The sequence below is a fragment of the Pinus tabuliformis genome, chromosome 9 (assembly GCF_031772625.1).
Source record: "Pinus tabuliformis cultivar Carrire ecotype Pingquan chromosome 9, CPIR1, whole genome shotgun sequence".
Classification (NCBI taxonomy): Eukaryota; Viridiplantae; Streptophyta; class Pinopsida; order Pinales; family Pinaceae; genus Pinus; species Pinus tabuliformis.
This window is the reverse complement of record NC_142307.1, coordinates 646,343,873-646,349,577: the sequence shown is the minus strand read 5'-3', so window position 1 is coordinate 646,349,577 and position 5,705 is coordinate 646,343,873. Positions and strand designations below refer to the sequence as shown.

General features: G+C 37.5%; 1 non-coding gene across 1 annotated transcript; it reads right to left on the bottom strand.

Moving 5' to 3' along the window:
• Positions 1–4,924: 4,924 nt before the first annotated feature.
• TRNAT-UGU (transfer RNA threonine (anticodon UGU)) lies at positions 4,925–4,996 on the bottom strand. Its single transcript has one exon. It is a non-coding gene; the product is annotated as a tRNA-Thr (tRNA).
• Positions 4,997–5,705: the final 709 nt, after the last annotated feature.

The following is a 5,705-nucleotide window of genomic DNA, read 5'->3' as shown; positions in this document are numbered from 1 at the left end:
AGTCTCCAGAGGTTGTTAGGTGCCTAGATCCATTTCCTTTGCGGCAATTTCATCTCTAATTTCTCTATTGGTTTTTCTGTCGGCCCTTTTAGGGTGGTCGAGAGAGGAAAGGAGCTCTTTGGAGAGGGTACGAGTAATTATTCGGTCGAAGGAGGAGGGTAGAGGGCTTTGGGAGGGGATAGGCGATGAAGGGGATGGGTTAGAGGGGAAGGGAAGAAAGGGGTGGAGGAAGGGGTGGGAGAGGGGAGATCAAAGTCCGCAAGGGAGCCAAAGGGATTAGAAGCCAAAAGATCCGATAATGGGGGAGGGATAGAAGACAAAGGGAGGGCGGTAGAGGGAGAGTGGGGGTCATTAGATTAAATAGGCCTAGAGGGAGAGGATGAGGGGGAGAGGGAGAGGCGAACGAGGGAAGGAGAATAGAAATTGAAGAGGGTTTGGGTTTGGGTTTGGGTGCTGCTTTTTTCTTCTTGACCTGCTCCCATTTTGGTTTTTGGTTTTCTACTTTTTTCTGTTTCCTGATTTTTAGTACATCTATTTGCAAAATGACCATATTGATGACATACCTTGCATTTGAACGGAATTTGTTCGTAGTCTAGCAGTTGAATGTGAACCCAGTTATCCACTTTGATATTGATTGCGTCCGGAAGTCCTTTTCCCAGATCTATTTCTACATGTATTCTCGCGCAGGCATGCATGTTTTCCTTTGGTTCACTTCTGTCGATATATTTCCCCACAACATTTCCTATTAATTTCACAGATTCATCTCCCCAGCAATGTAGAGAGATATGTGGAAGCCTCACCCATACTAGCACTGCATTTGGTACGTCCAACTCTGGATTGAAGTTCAGAGTCTATCTATTGAGATAAAAGCCCTCTTGAATTCATGGAATATGGCCCATTTCTGAAGATTAAATCTCTATCCTCTTTCATTTCAAAGTGGAAGGTAAAATATCCTCTTCCACAAAATCTGATGGAGATTTTCCCCATAGTAGATGAGGCCCAGTTTCTTTCTACCCATTTGAGGACCGAACGGGGCGAGGGCCAGAGACCAGTACACTGAACCACCAAACCTCCTTTAGAGAGGAACAAAGTTGCATGGCGAGGAAGGGAGAGAGAAAGGATTATTTCAAGGATTTCATCTATCTTCTTAACAAACTTTGATATGGATGGTCTGGGACGAGATAGTCCCAAGGAGGAAAGTAGAGAGGCAAAGGCTTCCACATTTTCTCCCAACTGCGCTGAAGCTCCGACAGATGAGACAGGGATCGATGCACCCTCAAGAGGAGGCTCCACATGATTCATCGCGAACCAGGCAAGGGCAGCGAGCCCTGGGAGCAGGAGGCCCCGGGAGCCGAAGGAAAAGGTCACCCTCAGAGATTGGGAATGACAAGGCGGGAGCAGAGCACATGCTTCCGGTGATCTAGATGTAGAGAAAAAATAAAATTGGCAATGACATTTGATAGTCAAAGATGAGATATTATAGGGAAGTAAAAGAGGCAAATCGAGCATTTGATGGCAGAGAATTGATCAAGCAACTCAATAGTTTGAGACATCTGGCAGGTATTTCAGATTTAGTTGATTTTTTATTTACTATTATAATTTTGTTCCTAGAATTATGTAATCGGTTTAATATATTTTCTTATATATTCTTGAATTTTTATTGTAAAAGGGTTGGTTTTTTAGCCCAGAGAGACTGCAATTTTTTTAAAGCATGATATTACCATAGTATTCAAAACCGACCCAGCTAACCGGTTACTAGTCTAATCGGTTGGTTAGCAGGCCCACCGGTTGGAACTGGTCAAAAAACCCGGTTAGACACCCTGTTGGCCAAAAATTGGAGCTAACCGGTCCTAACCGGCCGGTTTATTTCCAGGGCAAGTATAATCCCCACAAAATGCATTTTTGTGAATTTTGAAGTTGTTTTGAGGGAAATTTGGGGCTGTTTTCCTCCAAAAATAGTCCCTCCAAGAAAAACATGCCTACCCTCTCATTTTCTTGACACATTTCAACCCTAACAATGTTGACAATTAATGGTAATGTTAAATTCTTAAAGTAAAAGTGACATTTCCTTTCATTTTCATTTTCATCCTTTTTACTTAAATTTTTAACATTACCATGAAATGACTCAAGATGTTTGAGAGTGGTTTCGACCTCATTGGATTTCATATGGAGAAACTCGAATTTTAGATTTCACTCAAAATTCAGCAGACTTAATGGTTTTCAGGATTTCATGGTTTGGGGGTAAACAATAAATGCAATCGGAGCTCCAAATGATGAGCAAAACTCTTGATCTAGATCCCATTGTGTTGGATGATATTGATCCAACATCAGAATGGGTGGAGGAGACTGAAGAACCTATGTTTGAGTCTGATTTTGATATCGACATGGCTTTAGCAGGGGATGAAGCAGATTATGTGGCAGCGTCAGAACCAGGATTAGTAGTGGCATCAAGGAAAGGCAAAGAACCAATGGAAGGCACTAGTCATGTAGGTTGACAAACTTGTGCTTCCATTAGGTCCACTTCTATTGTTATTGGTGGCATTGATACTGAGGTTGTAGATCAGGTTGAGGCATCCTCAGAATCTGAACCAGATGATGTCTATGTAGCTCCTGATGATGGTCTTGTGGCTAGTAGTGGTGATGAACTTGATGATTGATCATGTGTACACTGTAGACTTGTAGTAGGCCAATGGCCTCATAGCTTGCAACATTGTTTTTGGACTTTATAGGCCATTTAGAGCCTCATTGCTTATGTATTTTGCTATTTTGTCAATGATATGTATTGCACTCGGTGCCATTTTGATATATTCACCTTTACATGGTATATAAATGAACAAACTTCGCATATTTTGTCTCTATTGGCTTGGAATCATGGTTTTAAATCTTAAAAATAGTTTTGTTTCATTAAAAATTAATTATTTAATGTATTTTTCTAAAACCAGTTCGTTTAGACCAAACCAGTCCCGGTTAGACCGGTTTCGGTCGGTAAACCAGTTCATTAGGTGGACTGGTCTGGTCACCGGTTTTGGTTTTAAAAACTACGGATATTACAAAGTTTTAATTCAAGGGTTTTTTCCTTCAATTTATTGACAACATTTGTGCACTTGTGAGTGTTTCCAGTGATTTCATAATTTGTTTCTGCATATCTTTGAGGTAGTATATGACATTGAGAACCCTGACATCCCTATGCGATGTTATTTTCTCTACTGGGTAAAAGATTGAACAATTTGTTTAACTAGTCACCCAAAAATCATTAAATTGTTTCTTCTATGCTATACTTATGTATATTTATGTTCACTATAAAGATTCTTCTATACGCTTCTGACCCTATTTGATAATTGAATATTCAGGGAGGAGATTTAATTATTTAATTTCTCCTCCGTTCCTCTATCAAAACCTTTCTATGCATGTTTCTCTGTCATAGTTGAACGTTGGCTCTTTGATAAGACCTCTGCAAGAGAAGGTCTTATTTGTTAAGCAAGGATTTGTGTCTCATTAGAAACCACCTATACAACAAACCCTAGATCTAGCCATTGTGCTTCATAGGTTGTTGTTTAGTGACAATGAACAACATTAAAACCCCATAACAGTTGAGGACAACAAACCCTAGATTTGACCATCATGCTTCATAGGTTGTTGTTCAATCACAGTGAACAACATTAAAGCTCCATAACACTTGAGGGGCCCCCTCTGGTTCGAGGGCTAGCTTGAATCTGAAGTTGGTTGAGTTGGTTTCTCTATGCAGTTTTAAGCCAATAGATTGCCTTTGAGAGACAAATAAACAATGGGTTTCTTCAACTTATGATTAGAACTAGATAAGAGGTTCCCTCTACTCACAATCAATGCAATATCCATCAAAATTTCACTTAGGATATGTCTTTATCTCTGTTTTGGTCACTCTATATTAGTGTGTATTTGTGTTCTATCTAACTCTCTATATGAACCAACCTTCTACTAGGTAATATACCAACTAATTAGGGCCTCGACTTTGATTCCAAAGTCAATCTCATAATGGTTAAAGGTCTCACAGTTCCAAGGAAGGTTATTGGTTCTTATGGTTGTAAGGTTCACCACACTGGGTCCAAGGTTTTGTCATTCCTATGGACCACTTTATTGGTTCTAGGATTCCAAGGCTCCATGGTTCACACTAATTTTTTAAGGTTCATACACAAAAGCATGGTTCAAGCTTAAAAAGATTCACACTGCATAATTCACTAGTACTTTTTTTTAAAATGAAGGGAGGTAAACCCCTCGGAAGAAGCATTATATTACGAAGTGTCCAATGTTTACAATTGTTGCGTCAATAGACGGCAACACATTATTTAACTCGTACGTCGAATCCGAGTGGGGAGGTTAATAACGTGCTGTCCCAACCACGCGGGATATCACACGAGTACTAATTCACTGGTACTTATTGTATTTAAAATTGTAAATTCAAAATCAACTTTCTGTTATTTCAATTCTAATAATTCCTCTGGTTAATTGTTATTTTAAGAACTCTTCGAAAACAACATCAGATTCCACAAAATCCAACTTTCTATCATTTAAATTCCTATGGTCCATTGTTATTTTAAAAACTGTTCGAAAACAGTATCAGATTCCACAAAATCCAAGCAAGACCAACTTCACTAAAAATATGAACAAAATAAAATGGGCTGGGCCAATCCCAAGACCTCAACATTCAAATTAAATATTCCTAAAACACGTACGTATCCCTAATCTAGGATTAACCACGAGATTTATTGCCAGAAAACCTCAACATTCCTAAAACACGTACGTATCCGTAATCTAGGATTAACCACGAGATTTATTGCCAGAAAATTATGGCTGTTAATTACAAATGTATAGCCGCGCAGTTTACACTTAAAATGCCTCCACGCAGGATCGTAGTTAACAAATGTATAGCCGCGCAGTTTACTTAAAATGCCTCCACGCAGGATCGAACTACGGACCTTCAGTTTACAAGACTGACGCTCTACCACTGAGCTATAGAGGCACGTACATTAATATTGTTCTGAGAGTTTTCAATTTCAAATATTGTCTTCGCTGTACATCTACCTATTTTCGCGTGTTCCATAGGAACGCTCGTGATCACATGCCATGCTCGACATACAATTTAAGTTTAAAAAATTATAATATAAGTGGTAGATGTATTTTTGTCTTTTCATATATATATTTAATAATTATATTGATAAGCATTTTGTGAGATTTTTAGAGTTTTTAAATTAGAAATATTATGTGTATGTTTAAGATTTAATAACTATATATATATATTGTTTTGGATTAAATTATTTATAATTTATAAATGGGAATGTATGATTATTTGTGTTATTAAAAAGCTTTTAAGCTAATTAGTTTATTTTCAACTTTTAGATTTGAATTCTTGCTAATTTTGTTGTTATAATTGTGTGTCTTGATTACATTAATATTTTAAATGTATGAACATTTATTAACTATTTAAATTAAATGATTGAGTTATTCTAATGGTAATAGGGATATCCATTATTGACATTTATTCATAAATGTAGGTTGACTTATAATAATTATTAAAGGAAAAACATACTATTTAAAAGTATCACTTGGTGCATTATGAAAATGGTAGATTTTGGGTAGTTAACTTATTTCCTTATGTCCTAGAAAAATAGACTCTAATCTAATAAAAAATAATTATAAGTCTTACTCGAAAACCAAAAGACAACTTCAAT